Genomic DNA, 20,864 nt, shown 5'->3' with positions numbered 1-20,864 from the left:
CTATGGGGATAATTATTTATAGTAAGTTACTTGGATTCAATTTCAACAAGATTCTCATCCTTTGTAGTTGACCCATCTCACCCATCTCGACTATTGAAAAACAACAGAATATACAGAATGCATAGGCCTACCTATCTAGTGTTTGCTGGCAGCAATTAAATCAACTTTCACTGGGCCTTTGAACATAAAAATGCAGAACACTTTTTAACATCACTTTAACTCGTTATAGGGAATGAAGATTAAGTTTCCCATTAAAATGTTGTGGGTTGTATATAAAAAACATTATATTATGGTACCTAACTATTTTTAGGTTAGGTATACCTCTATCGCGATGATCACCACTCCCTGTCGCGTGCGTGATGTATAATCAAGTAAATTACTACTTAATTATTCACAATTCATGTACACAGGACTAAAGTTGTATTAAGTAGCCCAATTCTTTGAATGCAAGCATATTATGCAGAACTAAATGTTTCATAGACCTGCTCAACCAACAACTGGTTGGATACCTAGCCTACAACTTAAGCCAAAACTAATTTCATATTCCGTACCTCAATTTGTTAATCCAACCTTCGCTGAGCTAAACACCACCACTGTAAACACTTTCAAACAAATTTGGAACTAAAGCACGAATATTCTTGCAACCTTAATCTTTTAGAATTCTTCAAGTAAACAACACTATTTGTTTACTAAATCGATCAGCTGACCTAACGCAAGTCAGACCTTCACGTTCACTTCACACTACGAAACTGAACTGAACTGAACAGCAACAGAACACTAGAACAGAGTGAACCGGTTCCGGTTGCGGCGGTAGCGAGGTTGGCTATACTGCGAGCGCTCACGCCATCAGTGTTACCACCTTCGGGGATTTTATCCCCGTGTGGGATTTTAAGCAGGCATGACTTAACATCTTAAATATAGATGAGATTGCATGTTCAAGGGCACTTGTATAACTTTTTTCGTTGCGTAAATACGCAACGTATAAAAAATAAATAGGCCTACGCTTTTAGGTTAACCAATCTGTAAGACAATCGGGGGGTTTTTACGTTCTGGGCTTGTATTTCAACATAAAGACTAGCATGGGTATATTATTTTCGCAAAAACTACGTAAATACAAACCAGAATCAGAGTAATTTTTAACTTTGTTGTTTAGCACTGACTAGCAGCACATGTTTGGTAGGTTACGACACTATCTAATCTGTGTTACATTCGTTAATTAATCACCTTGTTAGCTTTCCAGACAATAAAAAGGCAATAAAGTTAATAAAGCAAACTGTGAGAATTCCAACGTTTTGCAACATACGGTTGTGCAACCCTCTTATCCGGTGAGGAAAAGATGTTAAGAAATATTAACAATACCCATGCAACCAAGGTCGAGAATTGTTGATTATAGCAAACAATATTTGCACGGGAATTCAACCTTATTCCTAATATTTTTCTATCATATATAAATAGAAACTTCACAGTTGGTTTATAAAAAATATAAACCAAAAAGCCCGGTACGTACAACATCCACGCTTTCCAAACGTTTAGTGAGAATCCTCAAACAAAAAGAGCCTAGAGAAATTCCTAGGCTCAGGGTAATTTGAAATACCGTTTGGTTAAACTGCGCCCAAAGGTCAACATGATAGCCGTGCTGTTGACAGATGGCAGAGGTACGGGAATGGGCAACGCTGCCGTTATGCAAATACGCTCCAAAATGGGCAAAGATTGAGAGCAACTGGTTTACTCCGATGTCACTTTCCACTGAAAGATCACTTACTTTTACTCCAGCAAGTGAACAGGTGTGTGGTGGGATTATTGGATTGTAAGCGTCAGCTGTGAAATTTATTTGTTCACTTGATTTTCAATATAAGGGAAAATCTGCTACAGTGTTGACGGATTCATTTCTACACGCGTACATAAATACGTTTAGGTTACGCGGGATTTTTTAGTAATTAAGAAAATATGTAATTGAGTCTGGATACAGTGGTAATAATAAACAGATCCTTTTACAGAGTTTAGCTGAACATTTGCAATAACCTTTTTAGTTGATGTTTGAATGTTAACTTCAACTAGGAGACTCCCTACTTTAGAGACTACATTTTTTGATGGACCAGCAAATAGTTTTGTACCAAATTTACGTAGTCCAATTTCAAATAGATGCCAAAACCTTTTCTATGACGTATATCGATTATTTACAACATTTAAAGGAATTATTAGTTTTCATTTTCTTCTAAATCTACCCAAAGCTATCAAAATTGCATCCGAGAAGCACATAATGAAAACACGTTTTTATTTTTTTTACTGAAGGAAAGTGTTCTGTGCCAGAATTTATTAAGGAAACTATTAAACTTCTAATTAACTTCAAGTAACCAATAGGAGATTTAACGTCAAGCCGTGTGCTACCAGCTTTGTGCCTTTTAGCATGATTCACCAACAAGAACCCACTAACACGCCACTAAACAACAGCCATTACTATAATGACAGAATGACGTATATCATTAATTATAACACGCTGCGTGTCAGCTGGGAGGTGGTTGCATCAGCTGGCGTGTTGCGGAGAATTAACCACGTCCGTGTATTTTCATATCAAGACGCTGCGTCCATTTCCCCAGCATCCTGCATCCGTACTTCACCCACGCAATACACACGTTACATCGTTACGTAGCCTCGCACACTTCATTGCCTTGTGTCGAGGCTATAACTGGCTGTTCACAATTACCACTCATTAGGAGGTGTCTGCCGCTATAAGTCAAGGGACGTAAATTGCACGTTGATTTGACATTTGCCTCAGATGCACAATGTATACGTTCCGTTGGTTGCGCAGGTGAATAGTTACGTGCAAATACAAAGTTGTGCAGAATCTTTCCGAAAAATCCGGCTCGAAGGACCAAAATTGATAAAGTTTTCTATTTTGGGGCATTACTAATTAATGTTTTATTCATATAAGCATTGAATGTGTATCTAATTGATTCTATTCAGTTTGAAGCAATTAGGTTCTGAGAGTAGACATATTTTTTTGGAAAATTGAAATTTTTAGCTTATAGTAGTGCAAATCGTGTAGACGCACTAACCGGTCACTATACCGTTAAACTACAAAACGAAAAATTTGAAAATTAATCATGATTATAGACTATCTATTGCGACAAAATGTACGATTTATGTTGATTCTAAACACATAACTATTGTTAAGGAACTCAATTTATAGATGAGATTAAATGTATTAATTTACTTGTGTGTGTTAATTATTGATTTTTACTGTGTACGTTTATTGCTAGTATGTATATAACTTTGCTGACGTCATCAGGCGTAGGAAGGAAGCAGAACAGCAAATTTACCGAAGTACACTAATCCCCATCACACATATTTATAAATTGTTTCTATTTGTGTAAGTAAGGGATCGGGAAAATCAGTATATCTAATCATACAAGAAAAACAGTCCTTGCCCCTCTAACCTATTCTATTTATATTTTCAATATAGTTCATAAATGATATTTTTCATGTCCATTTCTGATACTGTGGTGTATCACAAAATACTAACACAAAATCCTAGCCTCTGTCAATAAATTCAGGTAACGGAATTGAGTGATTGGATGCTATCCAAAATGTCTAATGTAATTCAAAGTTCGGAGATACTGATACAGAAGTCTAACGGCAAGCGTAACGGGAATTTTACTGGTAGTTTACTTGACAAGATTTAAATATCAGGGTCCAAACGTCAATAGTGACAGTAATAGTCTTCCTGACAGCAGTTAAGACAAAAGAATAAATTAGTGAAGACGAGTCGGTCAGTAGAGGAACTGTAAATAAGTCCTGTCAGGTAGAGTGTTTTACATTCCGAATTCCAATACTGTATGTTAGAATGAAAACACTGATTCGTATTCTAAACGAAGTGTGACATTTTGTTTGGAATTTCATCTATTAGGCAAGCCATTTGGTGCAAACTAATCCAAGAATGTTTAAAAGGTCCATTTAGAAAAACCTTGCGCTCATTGCGTCACAAAAATTAACATACTTCGCAAAAGATGAGTGTCATGATGCAATGATGCAGAGTTTAGGTAATGATGCAATCATTAAAGGTACATCGTTAGTCAAATTGCCCACTTAGTCATCTTACGTGGCTGGCTAAATCTGGCCACACCGACTGCCAAAAAGGGTGTAATCAAAATATTATCATTAATAGAGAGGATAAAATTGAGCACTAAGTAGGTAAATATTTTCTAATACTTCCCCGATCGTTTTGACATGACAAGTCGATGCATGGATCTATAATTTATGCTAGTAATGTGAAAGTCCGGCACAAATTGATATTGCTAACTTAGATTTGATGCTGTACTTTGTCATGTAATATAAAATAAAAATAATAAGTCCTGAGGGAATTTAGAAAAAGATTGTTTATTAGAGTGGAATCATAGTTATAATCTTTTACCTCCCTGATTGCCTGATCATTTTTAAAGTTGATAAGTAGATACAAAATGTACATGGGAAATGTGAAAATCCTGCACGAATGACCAAAATTGCAAAAAGTCCTGTATTTGATCACCTAATGGAAACTAGAATGTACAAAAACACAAGCCTACAAAGAAACCCGGAAAACCAATAAAAAGGTGTACAAGGGTGGAATGATTATAAATGACATACAGCGGTCTAGTTAGCATCGCCTGATCGCGGCGTTCTCTGGCGGTGATTACGCAAAGGTCGAGGTCACAGATGAGATGAGAGATGCGATGGATAATGAGCTCAACTGCAGCTTCGTTAGCGGCGGCAGTTTATAACTTCTCACATCCAGGCGGGAATGAGGAAGAATGATATGGTACAAGAGTGCAGTGCCGTTGGAGCACGGATGGTTGATTTGATGGATAATTGAATAGCTCAGTGAGCATTGGATACGACTGTCTGCAATTTGGTTCTAATGCAGGCCTACTTCGAATCTGCCAAACTGTAATACGATTATAGAGAGTAGTGGTTTTGGAATCTTTAGTGGGGAAAATTGACAAAATTGTTCATGGGTCTGATTACTCTGTTTTACTGGATGGAGAGTATAAGGAAACTAGATGCTAGACCTAGAGTTCACAAAACTGTAAAATGGTGTGTATGTTTATTACAGCCCCATCCTTCACCTCCAAGACAGAAACTAGCACAAGTTTCACCTTCGGTTTCAAACCAAGTGACAGATCCATCGCCGATCACCTATTGGGAGATTTCACCAAGAATTCGTCGCTTTTCCACACTCCACTTTTCCAATTCGTCAGACCGTTCCGCTCACTAACAGTGATTATAGAATCTTCTCACTTTCAAGAGTCGTTCAAGATGTCGTTGTCAGTCCAACGCAAGACCTGTGACGGAGTAGTGATAGACGCTTGACTCTTTCTTGTCCAAGGTGCCCAGTCGAGCAGTTTTTACGCGGGTTCTAGCGTTGTAGCTCTAGCCAATAATCAATTAGCAGCTAGAAAGCAGGACTGGACGAAAGTGTTTGGCGACACGCGAGTTAGAGGAAATCGCGGTAAAATAGGAAATTGAAGCGATATCAGGTCATTCGGGGAATCGTATTTGGTCGATTAGATACAGGACTGTATGTATCCTTGATTGAACAGATTCTACCTCAAAGTACTTGAAGTATCAAAGGTGAAAGCAAACTATGACCTCATAAACATAACTGCTGACCTATATATTTTCAAGCAAAAAATCATAAAGTGTAAATACTCCCTCCTATACGTGTCTAACAAATTACAATTGTTTATTATGTGACAAGAGGAACATTCAACGATTCTCAACCAGGAAACTTCTTTGTGAGACGAACTTCTTGGCTACTCGAAAGCAAGCTATGACTTCATGAACACAACTGCTGACCTCAATAACTTTTTTAAGCAAAATACTTTAAGTGAACCTACTCCCCTTTACGCGTCTAACAAATCAGGACAGTTGTTCAAATTGTTACAAGAGGAACATTCAACAATTCTCAACCAGAAACCTTCTTGATGAGATATGCTAGCCTTCCCTTGGGACTACTAAGGTTTTACTAAGCGCTTTCAATTGCTTATGCCTTTGAACAACCTCTGTGGACTCTCAAACCACTGAAACGGCACTCATTACAAGTTCCATTTCCCATAAGCCCCGTTGTTGCATTCCCGCCACCGAGCGACACCATGCAATCTGCGGCGAGACAATTTAGCCCAGCTTACGCCGATGATTGTAAACCACAACAATTAACATGGAAATGCATGGTACGGAACTGACCTTTACGGACGGAGCAGCAGACAGTTTTATAATGAACGTTTTCCACATTTGGCCAACCGATTGGCATTTACAGATGATATTATGAAACAGCGGTCGGCTTGGTTGTGTCATGTACACCCACGTCCCAGGCTAGTTGTGAGCCAATTGTACGTACGGTCAATCGGTCCACAATTACCTTGTATTGCAGTCCACCGGCGATTTGATAGGCGTTTACAGTTGATGTATTCAGGTGTTCACTCAATGGTAAATAGGTTGTACTTTCTACTCTTTACACAATCGTGGACCCTAGACGCGAGAAGTAACTAGGGTTTCAGTTGATAGGTTAAATATGCGTTAACTTTTAGATGCTGAAAGAGACCTTGCTGATGCTGAAAAAGACGAGAGGCTGTCTTTTGCAATTGTCTGAGTGTCAAATGAGCTCTGAAAACGCAAAACAGTGAAGCTGGCGAATATTTACAATTTTAATTGGTCATACTCTTCCTTCGACAATTTACGGATCAGGATCGGTTGAATACATGGTGCCGTAAATAATATAAACAATTGATGGAAATTGGCCAAGAATACATTACCGGTACACTATGAAGTTAATTAGGTTAGTTCCCATAGTAGTCTACGAGTATGGGAAATACATGTGCATTGTAGAGAAATCACAGCAATGCCCTCCACTCCTTTATGATGTTATTAGTTTTCAATAAGTATACGTCAGTTATTAGCAATGTAAGTTCCTGAAAATCGACGCCCAAAAGTGCTATGGCAGTTTAAAGTGTTTAGAGTTCACAGTATGTCTATGACTTTTTAGTTTTTTTTTCTCGTCAATATAAACAATTCAAAACTGTAACTACAATAAGTTTAGCCAGGTTGAGTCTGTATTTCCAATTAACTATCGTTATACATAACACATCAAGTCAAAATGCAGTAATCAATGAAGTGATCGTCATAGCAGAAAACCTAAGTACTCGTTTGTTCTTTAGGCCCCGTTTATGCACCAAGTGCGGGAGCGGTGCGAGAGCGGGCCCGCTCCCGCTGTAAATGAGTCTGTTTATGCACGAAGAGCGATAGCGGTAGCGGTTGGTTAAAGGAGAATGGAAGGGGGACACAGTCTTGCCAACTCAAACTCTGCCAAATAATTCACACAACTATCTTCTTCTATATATATAAAAGGCAAAGCCCTCACTGACTCACTCACTCACTCACTCGTCACTAATTCTCCCACTTCCCATTTACCTAGGAGGCTGAAATTCGGTACACCGATTCTTTGGGCATTAAATAGGAAAACTATAAGTAGTTTTTATTCTGATCGGGCTTTCGGGCTCCGCCCCAGTGGCTCTCGAGTTTCCCATGTTAACCTTATGATTTTTCATATTTAAAAGGAATTTCTTAACATCTGTTTAAATTGTTGTTTAAGTTGGTTCTGTTCTATGATGTTCAATAGTATTAAAGTTACAAGGATTACCAACAGGGTGCAGCACTATTATTTTTTAAATTTATGACTACTGTACAGCCAATTTGCAACCAAAAGGTGAGTGAGCGTAGCGAACGAACTTCAACCTGGAAGCAAATTAGCGTAGCGAACGAGCTAATCTGAAGGCAAGTGAGCGGAGCGAACGAGCTCCAACCTAAAGGTGAGTGAGCGTAGCGAACGAACTTCAACCAGGACGTGATTGAGCCATGCGAACGAGCTCACTTGTGAAGTTAAACGGGGCAAAGCCCGCGGGTACAGCTAGTTTGTCCTAAGTGCACGTGCGCGTGGGTCAAGTTGGCAACCCAGCCCAAGCAACCGCTGCGATTCCTAACTACACAGCGGGCGAATTAGAAATCGCAGCGGGAGGTCAACCGCTATCGCTATCGCTCTTGGTGCATAAACAGCCCCATTTAACTCAATGGTGTTAGAAATCGCTCCCGCTGTCGCTACCGCTACCGCACTTGGTGCATAAACGGGGCCTCGGACATGGACGCATTAACCCTTTTTTTCATAATAAATGTGTATGAACTTTTAAAACCAACAGGAGTCAGTAGGTTTAATACGACAGGGGTGTTTTGTTGTATCATCAATGCTCCAAAGAAAGCAATAACTTGAAGATAAATCAGTATTTCCAATTAACTCTCATTGCACATCACCTACGGCAGTAGCACCCACCTTGTCAGTTGGACTCAACCATAAACACCAGCCTGACAGCGAGTGCCCGTGGCCTGACATAACTCTACGGGCAGACCCAGACATGCCCAGTGGTCTTGGACCATATTGCCCAATCTGTTATTACCGATGCCCGGTCACCGCTGCCCGCTGCCCAGTTCGAGCTATTCATTAGCTCCCCCAACGCAGAGTTGCAGCACATTGCCCGAGGTACCGCTGCCCTCGCTAGCGCCACTCTTGTATTTTTTTAGAGCTTCGAGCGGATATTTAACTCTCGCTTTGGTTCGGAAACATTCCATAAAGCGTAAAGATTTCGAGCGAAAAAATGTATTCCAAGTGAGGAAAAGTGAAGCCAATTTGCCAATCCATCAAAACCAATTTGTATATCTCTTGGTAGCACGGTACCAGTCAATGACTATACTATAATTAGTACTTAATTTTTTTGTCCTAGGACGCTAGGTACGAGCCTTGGATTGTTTTTCACATTACTTCAGAATAGACATAAGGGTTGCGGAATCATCACTTAGATAAAATCCATTTGCGATTTGGCGGAATTTGAACTCGGGACCTCAGGAACCGAAGTCCCGCGCTCTAACCACTAGACCAGCTTGCTCTCCCGGTACTTCACAATAAGCTTAAAAAGCAATATATTATTTTAGTAAAAATCTTAAAATTCATTATTTGGAAACGCCATTATTAAAAATCATACCTGCCAGTATTATTTTCATTAACATTACTTCAAGACAGCAACGCACATTTTGTAAGTGCGTATTTTAAAAAATAATAAGAATTCTAGGCTAGTGTAGAATGGAGTTAGATGATTTTTATGTTTTTAGACATACTGTATCTCATGGCATGTTCATAAATATATCAAACAAAAAAATCCGAATTGTATTTCAACTTCTTTGTCCAAACTTCAGGTAAGTGCGAGGGAAAAGCTTATAACACGGTCGTTACACTCGGATCTTTACATTCCAACAAATGCGATCAGATGAAAGCAGTCATGATGAGGGCGTAGCCACCTACTATATATAGAGAGGTATTTTATCGAGGAAGTGACATAACACATTTACACAACCGGCTCCTTTTAGGGGTATAAACGCCAAAACCATTTCATATCTGGAAATTCTACGGGACCGTGAACCATGTCGCGATATAGAACAGAAATGGAGTTCAGAAATAAACCTGTCAAAATGTATTAACGGGACAGCGTTGTAGTGGTTGTTTACTCCATTTATGGAGTAACACATGTGTTTTAGAAGACATATGTTAGGAGTTTGTATTGTTAAGAGTTGTTCAAAATTTGACCTTAAATAACTCAAATATATGGGTCAACAGGCCATATAATGTACAGTAATACAGTACCATGTTTAACACTAAAAGTAAAAAATACTAAGTTACAGATTCGGATATTTTCAACGACACGGGAAAAGTACAGCTTTGATTAAACTTACCATGAAGATAGTCAAGTTGACAAAATTGTTTACAGTGCAAACTGTGTGTGGCTCATGTTACTATTTTTTTTATACATTGGCAACGTCCAATACTTACTTTCCGTGTCCGGATAAAAACACCAGCTCAATTAGATATTATTTTTCCAATAATCTGCCACATATATGGCTTCGTCATTTGCCTCCAGATCGAGCCAGGTGCATGTTCTATCCATATCTGGACAAACTAGTAAATGTTCATGGTCCTGAGGGGCCCCACATGTGCAGTTTGGTTCTCCCTCATAGTACCCCCACCTCATGAGGTTTACTTTGCACCTCGAAACCCCACTTCGCAATCTATTTAGGGTCCTCCATGTGGGATAAGGCAGGTGACAGCCTGCAGGGAGTACCTCTCTGAGTTCTACTGGTGGCTGTTGAGCCTCCTGCCTCCATAGCTGAAGCCTTAATACTTCCGGTGTTACTGAATGTATCTCAGTGGTTTTGAGGAAACTCTTTCTTGACCTGAGTCTAGAGGGCTGCTGTTGATGCCCATATAGTGGATGACGGTGGTCGGTCACTTGCTTCTGTAGTTCTACTGCGGCTGCCACGTTTCTCCTTATATATGGTGGAGCTACCCCAATGAGAGGGTATATACTGTCCACTGGGGTTGGTTTTAAGCATCCTGACACGATCCTTGCAGTTTCGTTGATGGCTATGTTTACCTGCTTTGCATGGGCAGAGTTTCTCCACACTGGTGCTGCATACTCTGCTGCTGAGAAGCTAAGAGCAAGAGCAGAAGTGCGTAGCACCTGTGGTTGTGCTCCCCAGGATGTGTTGGTAAGTTTCCGAATGATATTATTTCGGGAGCACACTTTTTGCCTAGTAGCAAGGCAGTGTTGTTTAAAAGTCAATGCTCTGTCCAGCTTCACACCTAGATATTGAGGATAGTCATTATGTTCGAGTTCTTGCCCTCTCCACAGTACCTCCAACGTCCAATAGAAGGAATGTCTGCCTCAGCATCCAAAAGTCAAAGCAAAAGCTTTTACCGATACATAGCTACACATGGCTCGTGTCCCGTGTACAACTAGTCAATCAGTGTATAACAGAGTCAAACAGATCGAAGCACAACACGGGACTGTTGGAGGCTACACAGGTACTAAACTCAATTGCGTGTCACTTCTTGGCTGGTGTAGAGGCTAGCAAACACATAAGTCGTAATGGATCTATTGTATTGCACATGTTACTGCCAGAGCCGCGACGTAGGTTCTCATCAACCAAGGTCTGGGTAATTTGTAATTCCCCTTTACGAGGCATTATTTATCAAGCATTGTGGAAATGAAACCACATAAGATGTTAGATTTAGTAATAAATCAACATTGTGGAAACCTCAAGGATGGTGTACTTCTTCTACTCATAACTGCACTTCTGCAGATAAAAAATAAATTTACATTATGAAAAGATATTCAAATTTGCAAGATTGTATTTATTTGCCATGTTTAAGTTTCACTACTGTTCTTGTTCATAAAAAGTTTCACATGGATAATCCCTCTATTTGCATTTGAAAATATAACAAATAACAAAATTCTGTCAACTTCCGATTTTGAAAGTCAATAATCTAACACCTTTTTTAGTTTGGCCAATCCTATGGTTTGTTTTATCTTTACCATGACATTGTCTCTTGGAGTAGAACTTGAAATGACAAACACACAACATTTCAAGCATTTCAACTATTTCTATTAAAGTATTATTCTATTATTATTATCTATATATATAAAAGGAAAAGCCCTCACTGACTCACTGACTCACTCATCACTAATTCTCCCACTTCCCATTTACCTAGGAAGCTGAAATTTGGTACACTGATTCTTTATGCATTAAATAGGAAAACTAAGCTATTTTTATTCTGATCGGACTCTCGGGCTCCGCCCCAGTGGCTCTGGAGTTTCCCATGTTAACCTTATGAGTACTCATATCTATATATATAATACGTGAAGCCGTTTTTTGTTAACGCAACTCCTCCCTTATTTGAAGACCAATTTCAACGTTTAAGGTGTCAAAAGATTCGTCTCAATATGTAGTTTTGCAATAAGGTTTTAGAATTTTGAAATTCCTACTCTTAAGGGCGTGAGACCCTCTCAAAGGTCGAGTTTCCCCCATAAGAAATACATAGAACAAATTTAAAAACAAAAAACAGCTGTTTATAAATAGAAACTCATTAGCTTTTTGGGGGTAAATATTAAGGTTTGTAATATTTAGTAGGTTAAGACCAAGTTAAACAGTTAATCAGTTTTGTAGGAAGAACAGAAAATGCCTCAAGTTCAAAGAAGAAATATTGAAAACGGGAGTAGGAGACAATTAATAATAAGATATCTTATGCGTAAGAGGAGAGTAGAAATAGAGAGGCCTGGTCTAACAGACACCCATCCAGATACACACTCACTTGGTGAGACGAATAATATTTGCCAGTTCTGCTATAAATCGATGGTTCTGCTGTGCAACTCACTTTGGAAGTGAAAAAATATACGAAGCACATAGAGTTGTCACGGTGGTAAAGTAAACTCGCATAATGTCAGATCAAATTAATGCATGCAAGAAATGTTTACTTCTGACACTGACAGATCGAGATATTTCAAAACATTTAGTAGAAACTATAATAATGCCTTGACTATGATAAGTTCAAGTAGTAAGATTATACCAAATCTTGGCGGACCTTTTATTTTTATTGTAAACTTTTGTATTACTTGCTCTACTTCAATTGAGAAAAAACGGAAATTGATTGTTTACTTCTAGGTTATGTTGCCAGTTCCTAAAAAAACTTATACAAGGTTTTTTGGCTGAATTTACCAACACAATCTAGACATTTCAAGTCAAAAATAAGAAGTTTCAACAACTAATTTGCTATTGAAAGTTTTAGTGGTAATATTAAACTAAAAATAAGTGAAGGAATTAGTGTTAATGTATTCAACGACCGAGTTGTTACGGTCAAGTTTATTTTTATGATTTAGGAGAGGCAAGTAATATACGCTGTTCAAAAAAAAGAATATGAAAATTGCTATCCAAATCGTATAGCTACATGATATATAACCTATTTCGACAAATGAATCCATACTTTCAAAACTTTGGGACAGGTATTTAGAGTTAAACTCTACTGATCAACGTGAGACTGACAGACAACACGTCAAGTTGGGTAATTTTATTTCTTTGATTTGAGACATCCCTCTAATCAAACGAATTTTCTCCGTGGAGAACCCTGAAAAGCGAGGATATATCAACCATTTCATGTGCTCCATTGTTTACCCACAAACTCTTACTGAGATATTTCAATTCCAATAGCGTTCGCTGATTCAGTAGCGCGCCGGGGCTCTGCCCGCAGTTTAGGGAGTGCCATAGTGAAGGTTTTCAGCAGTCAACGTGTTAAAATACGATAACCAACTTCAAGCCTATTCAAAGCATATTATGGCAGTCCAGTTGGAAACCCAGAGTTTGTGGGTAAAAAATGGAGCACATGAAATGGTTGATATCACCTCACTTTTCAGGGTTCTCCACAAATTACTAAACACAGGTTATCAGTAAGGCAATTATTTTCTTCAATTCTCAATGCTGGAAAAACTTTGTTGCATCATGTTAACTTGAATTGAAGCAGATCGTTTAGCATTCATTAGAAGTTATCAATTAAAACTGAGAGCAGAAATGATGTAGGTGAACCTTGGCGACGCAAACAGAGATATTTAAAATTAGTTTCTAACAAGTGTTTAAACAACTCTAAGATGTAGCTACAATTACTCGAATTTAAGCATAAAGTATTCCTCGGCGTTATGTTTCATACTATGCGGCTCATTGAGCCGCACGGGTTCTCTAGTTTAAATGGAATTAATGAATCTTAACAGCTGTTTCAATTAAACAAGTTGGTTCTGTTCCATGATGTGCAATTAGCATTTAAGTTACAAGGATTACCAACAGGGTGCAGCACACTATTATTTTTTTAAATTTATTACTACAGACATCTAATTTGCAACCAAAAGGAGAGTGAGCGTAGCGAACGAACCTCAACCTGGAGGCGAGTTAGCGTAGCAAACGAGCTAACCTGAAGACAAGTGAGCGCAGCGAACGAGCTCCAACCTAAAGGTGAGCGTAGCGAACGAACTTCAACCAGGACGTGATTGAGCCATGCGAATGAGCTCACTTATGAAGTAAAACGGGGCAAAGCCCGCGGGTACAGCTAGTTATTACTATTCTATTAAAGTACTATTTCAACTATTAAAGTACTTTAAGCGGAGGGAAGTATCAATCTCCGATCACCGTAGTTCTTACCAGGTCCGTACTGTAAATACAGTATACCTTGTTGGTCCCTGAACTGTCGGACGTAATGTAAGACTAAATTAATAATGTAATCCCGTCACAGCTCAATAAAATATGCCAATTCAGGACATGTTTCGGTGTTAAAACACCATCGTCAGCTTCAGGTACATATGTAGAGATCATAGTTAACATCGTCAGAAGATAAACTGATCAACTCTAAATATGTACCTGAAGCTGACGATGGTGTTTTAACACCGAAACATGTCCTGAATTGGCATATTTTATTGAGCTGTGACGGGATTACGTAAGTAATTTAGTCTTAAATTATGTCCAACAGCTCAGGGACACATGGATTTTAATTAAAGCTTTAAAACGTTACAATTATTTGTTTATGCAGGTATACATAGAATGTGTATTCAATCAGTTGACAAAAGTTTAAACCCAAATGTAAAAACCTTCCCTTCAATTTCAAGCTAAACTAGTAGTATAGAGAACCCTCAGTGAAAACACCATTTATTTTATACATATCTTCAAATTAAACATTTCTCCACCTCAAGACTATTACACGCGAGGACAATATAAACACTTGGCCACCTCAATGCTCTGACCTCATCTATTACTGTGGCCTCAACAACCGAGGTTTAATGCGCAGTATTTGTCATTGTCTTGCTTCATTACCTCATTCAAACTTCCGTTCCTTAACCCGATTAACAGAATTGTGAAAGTTTGATGTCAACGCTTAGTTATGTATCCGCACGATGTTTGCGCGGATGGTATGTATTGCTCTATTGTCTATGGTATTGCTATTGTAGTAGTTTATGGTGATTTATTATGGGACTACTTTAATAGCAGAGTACTTGTGCTTTAGACTTCTCCTTCTGCATGAAATACCTTATGATTTAAAATGTTATTCACACCCAAACTATGTTATGTGTAAAAGGTTTAACATTAACTATAGTTGTTTTCGAAACCACATACATTTACCCTTGAGGTGAGCTGTGATTGTATCGATAAAAATAAACGGGACAAATGCGGTGGTATTAATGTTGGTATTTATTTATTAATGTTATTATTAATTTATTAATGTTAGTTCCTTCTTTTAATTATTTGGTAATCCGTTTTTTATCTCGAGTTTCTGTAATTGTCTCTTTATTTATAGTAAATAAATGTTAAAGGCCACAACATGTAAGTAGGAGCTAATATTTATATTTATTATATTTAACTCCTATGGAAAAATACTTTTTCCTACAGTTACCTAAGAGAAATGACAAAGTGGCCAATTCGCTCATTGTCTCACTCTAATTACTTTGTCTCGCTCCACATTTGCAACGTGAAGGCACGTTTCTTTACCAATTTATTTGTTTGATGGTAACTGTAGGAAAAATATAATGTGCAACTCGAGTGCAAAGTGCAATCGCCTCAACCAGTAGTACCAGTAGTAAACCAGTAACCAGTAAACCAGTAGTAAGGATTTCTCTCGAGTGAGTCAATTGCTCACTTTGCTCACTAGTTGCACAAATAACTATTTCCCCACACTCAGGGACATGTCTCCAACTAAGTAACTAAGTAGGCACATGTTTTGCGGTATTTCAGAAAAAATTAGAACAACATAAAAAATAATTATGGTGAAAGTGGAAATGTTTGTTGTAGTACAATAGCTTGAAATGCACATAATAATTTAATACACTGCATACAGTATTGCGATGTATCAACGTCGATAGGGATTCGCAAAACTAATTCATGCCCTAATTTGCATGATTTTCATTAGTTTTTGTAGATACTTGAATTTGGAGATTCCAAAATATTTTTTGAAAAGAAAAAATACCTTATCCATAAATTTGGTATTTTTCATGTAAACTAAAAGTAGTTAAGTTTCACTGGAAGTTATCTTCACAAGATTAATGCATAAACTAATTTTATAGACACAGACTAAAGGGCAATCGATTGTTCCACATAAAACTACCAACATTTTAAATTGAATTTCCCCTTGATACCCCCTACTTAAAGTAATTTTCGTGTAACCTAATTCCCAATATTGAACTTTCAAACTTCGCCACATCTTCAATTATAAACCTATATAATTAAACGCGCAATGCAATCTATTCGATCGATAGTCGAAATTTCACTTATCGCGATCAGGTCGATCGCCCAAACATCGACTGAATTGCGGTATTTAAACGCTTCGTTGAACTATCACGTCGGGTTGCGCTGAGTTTACTATTACAGGTGAATTGAGTCATAAAGTCCTCCACAACTAGACCGAGTACTCGGAGTTCAATCGAGTGGAAAACTACTTTAATTCGATGTGCTAATCGCACTGTTTACATATCAAACTGAGAGATCGACAGTAATTATCGCATCAACCGGTTAAAATCGCACGATTCGGTAATTAAGCATGGGGTAATTTTGTTTCACAATTAATATTCATCTTCAATAAAATTCTTGATATAAGTACAGTATGGCAATTTTGATAACCTTTCCAATATCGATGCATATATCATGTGTGTTTCTTTTGTTTATCAAAGGAAGATGTGCACGCGGAAGTTTATGCAGTTTGAAGTAGTTCAAAACGAAAGTTTAATAATTTTTAGGATAACATAATGTTTTGGTACTTTTTACACGAATATTTCTTTGGTTTAATATTTGTTTCCGATGACATTATATAAATAATTAGAGATCTGTACTTCAAGCTTCTCTTTAGTTTTGTATCTAACTTTTTAAACCATATTTTCAGTAGTCCCTAACCTAATGCGTTTTATTCCTCACCAAGTTTACCTTATGAGAAATAGTTGTTACCAGTTTCTACAATTACAATAATCACATTCACTTTCCAATCATTTTTTTCGTTACACTGTTAAACGTGTGATTATCAAAGATCAAATAAATATTCTCTGAAACCATTCACTATTATTTGTTCCATAATCACTCGATTAGTTATATAACAAATCAAAAACTCTATGATTGGAACTAGTTTTTTAGTAGTAGCTTTTTAACTATTTATCCAGTTCACGGCTTATGTTACCAGTTGTTTATCCATAGGGATTATCACCTTTGAAAGTGAGAATGGTAAGGAGATAAGCCGAATCAGAAGTGACAGTAATGAGTCAGCTGAAATGTACGTTGTCGAAGCCGTGTAAGTTGGCTCGATATAGGAAGCCACAAGCAGGGGTTCTGCAACCTACAACCGACTACATAACATGAACATGACATTATCATCTTTGGATATAGGTACACAAGACATCCCGTTCACTTGTTAATGTTGGAGCCATTTATATTGTAAAAATACAACTTTAGAGTTTTTCTGGAATAGATAATCACAAAACAACAACTTTTTTAACACCAACCTAGTAAGATTAATAGGTAACTTATTTCAAATTGCATTTCTTTTATTGTAGTCAATCATACAAATCCTGTAAAACATCAATAGGAGAGGTTCATTCTACGTTGATGCTTTGGCCAAACTTCAATTCCCAAAACAGTACCCAGTTTTCCCGGCTTGTTGGCCTTTCCCGGAGTATTGAAATAATTCCATTAACAAATACAAACTATAATAAAAAAATAAAAAATAAAAAACGAGAACAAAGTATTGACGTTTAAGTTACTATTAATATTGGTTTTGAACAAAAACGGGGACTTCTGATTCATAAATCGTATTCATAAATGCACGAAGCAACAAAACTAAAGACTGTTTGTATGTAGCCAGCATTTGTTTAAATTGTAATTAAAATTTTTAATTTTTAAATTTCAACTATTACAATTCAGTTTTAGTTGATGAACACTATTTACAATTCAATTAGTTACCGATAGTACCGGTGCCAACCGAGAACCAAGAATCATGTTAGGTCAAAAATCGATAACTGATACCGACTTAGACAATAACTTAATTAATCTGCACATCACTAGAAATTTTAATAACCGTGCGTTGAATAAGTCGACATGACATTGGAGAGTTACGATTTTATAAGGTGTAATAAATAAGGTACCTAACATTATTTTGGTACACTATAAGAAAAAGATTACATGTTTATTCTCAATCAGATTCTACATCCAAATAAAGAACCATAAATCATCCTTAAACACCAAGATTTCACTATATTCGTAAAATACGCCTGTTTCTCCAACATTATTCAACCACACAACTTAGGACAAATAACCCAATAAAAATGCCGGGTTTGGCCACAATCATATAACTTCCCACCGCCGTTGTCAGGTAACCATGGTAACCGATCCCTCATGACGTAACCTGTCTACTAGATGTCCTTGCTCCGCCCACGTCGTGGTCCTACTACAATGTCAGATCTTCTGGACATTTAAACGCCGAGATTTAAATCCAGTTCTGCTCGTTTGTATTCTCCGAGGTGAGAATCGACGCGGCGGAATTTCGGGTCCCGCTACCTAAATTTGGCTTTTGGCCATGTATGGATTTGAGTCAGCGTTGATTCGATACATGTTTCTTAGGTTCTTCAGTCTTGGTTATATTGCGAGATATACGCTGCGTAACCTAATATATTGAGCGTAGCAAACTATGTAGCTTCAATGCTAAGTCAAGGAACAAAATCCATCAAAAATCAGATTTTTCTATTGCAGTTTGGTCCATTCAACAACTTCTGTTTTGTTTTCCCTGAACCTGGCATTACGTCATCAGGCGTTTGCACTGTTTAAATTAAACTCCAACGTATAAACAGTGGTTGAGTTGTGTTCAAAAGTGGAGTGGTGCCACATGAAGTTTATGAGTATTGTGAGTAATGTGTACTATATGTATGCAAGCAATGGTTCGACAAATGAGATAAGTCTTTTCCAAACAGCCTTTTGGTTGTCCAAGAGGACACATGAGTCAAAATTTTTATTCCACCTCTGCTGATTTGCCACAAAATAAAGCCTTTTTTGGCTACCAAGTAAAACCCGATTTTCCTCCCAAGTTCCTTAAGTTGTATATGAATTTTAAACGTTGAAACGAGTTAGCTACAAGTTTCCCATTATTTTCCGATTACTCATTTAACTCTTCTCGAAATTACTTGTAGTGAGTAGCCTACAGTAGTAATTTTTTTAGTGAATAGAGTCAATTACTAAGAAGGTTTTCAGATATTACCAGTTGCGCAACTTACTCTTCCCGAAATTCCCCAATTAGTGAGTGGCATCAACATTCCCTGTTGTTCTGACTAAACCCGATATTCTCTTTAGTAATTAGTAATATTTATGGTGAATTGAGTCAATAAACACAAATTCCCCGACGATTTCTGTTGCTATAACTCATCCCGAAATTCCCTATAGGATATAGGGCATTTTTGGTCGATTGAATCAATAGTCACAAGTTGCCGATTGTTACGTAGCTACGTAGCTAACTCCATTTTGTGAAGATTAGTTTCAGTAATTTTAGTGTGAGTTACTAGCTTAAATCATTGACGATAAATTTCCACAACTTAAGTCTCTTGTGGCAAAATTCTTCCCAATGGTCCCTAGTGACTTGAGCCGCAACACCTTCTCGTTTTCAGCTTACAAGCGCCAAAATTCCTTAAGGTAACAAATCTTGCCAAATCAAAATATTTCCACAGCCTACATTGCCCCAGAGGTCACTGGAGGGCAGGTCAAACCGCAGCTCCAACGCTGGACTGGAGCGAAGTAACCGGAGTGACCGCGACGTTGGATGCGGCCAGTAACTCTATACTCGTGTTTTTTGCGGTTATCGCCCAAGGTCACTCAACCGGCCACACGCGACAAACTATCGCATCCATCTGCCAACACCTCGGCTGCAACTGGAGCTGGAGCTGTCACTGGTGTGCTTGTAACGGTCGGGGATTGTGAGTAACAGGGTGTGATAATGTGACGAGTGGTCAGAGTGACGGTAATAGTTTTTGGTTGCCTTTGAGCTTCCGAAGACGTTACTATCCAATAGTTTGAGTTAGTAAAAGTTTCAATGGAACATTCAATTTTGGAACTCATAAAGGCCATCAAGCGTACGACGACGAAGGAGTGAGTGATAGTCAGTGAAGATTCGTCACGATGAACCTTTTCTTTTTCCCTTATGAAAAAGACAACGTCATGATCATCCCAGATTTTTAGTTAAAAATTTAAAAAAAATTTACATGCAATTATTGAATTCCTTCAGGCCATCGAAAATAAGACTTCGTACCACGGACTATGGAGAAGATAATGTACGAATTAGTCAGTGAGGATCTGTGATAATGCTTATTCGTCGTCACTGAGGAAAACGACAACTTATCCAATAATAAGTTCCATGACCAATATTTTATTCCTAGGCTATCAACCGTCAAAAAAGTCTAATTGAATGGTTCTCTTCTTCAACAGAAAATGAAACTATCACCCAAAGACAATTCCCAGTGCCCCAATGACCCAAGTTACACAATATTGTAGTCCCGTTGGATGACGTGAAGGAAGTAGCTATCTTTCTCACACGAACGTGTAGAGTATTAGTACAACCAGGACGGACACCGGAAGCGGCGTGTTCGTCGTGATAGCACAGTGATAACAGACATGCTAACTAGCTGATAACACTCACCTGCGTGGCGATGGGTTTCTGGGGCATCCTATATGTAAATGAGCCTCGGCTCCACCAGCCTTGACTGTTGGTAATCTCGTAGACGAAAATTGGTCCTACTAACTAGGAACAGGATCACGTGAACAGGGAACGTCAATTTTGGAGGATTGGCGGAATTCTAAACGAGGTAAGTTTAATAATTTGATTGCATTTATCTTAGCCCACCGTTAAACGTAGAACATATTTGTTAAACAAAAACTGTTTGAAGTGGTTTGTATTCGCAGAG

At 38.0% G+C, this 20,864-nt stretch overlaps 1 protein-coding gene across 4 annotated transcripts in view; it reads right to left on the bottom strand.

Annotated features, from left to right (window-relative positions):
• The window catches only part of LOC128991302 (LIM domain only protein 7), a 108,922-nt gene that overhangs the window by 69,315 nt on the left and 18,743 nt on the right, over positions 1-20,864 (bottom strand). The window contains exon 1 of one of the 4 annotated variants that reach the window (XM_054414088.1): positions 552-738. The exons of the other annotated variants lie outside the window; for them this stretch is intronic. The gene's annotated coding sequence lies outside the window, so the exon portion shown is untranslated. Of the gene's footprint in view, positions 1-551; positions 739-20,864 lie in introns of those variants that run through there. 4 annotated transcript variants of the gene reach the window in all.

The sequence above is a fragment of the Macrosteles quadrilineatus genome, unplaced genomic scaffold (assembly GCF_028750875.1).
Source record: "Macrosteles quadrilineatus isolate MER2022 unplaced genomic scaffold, UCM_ALF_1.0 Scaffold_4__1_contigs__length_99947679, whole genome shotgun sequence".
Taxonomy (NCBI): domain Eukaryota; kingdom Metazoa; phylum Arthropoda; class Insecta; order Hemiptera; family Cicadellidae; genus Macrosteles; species Macrosteles quadrilineatus.
This window is presented reverse-complemented; position numbering and strand designations above follow the sequence as displayed.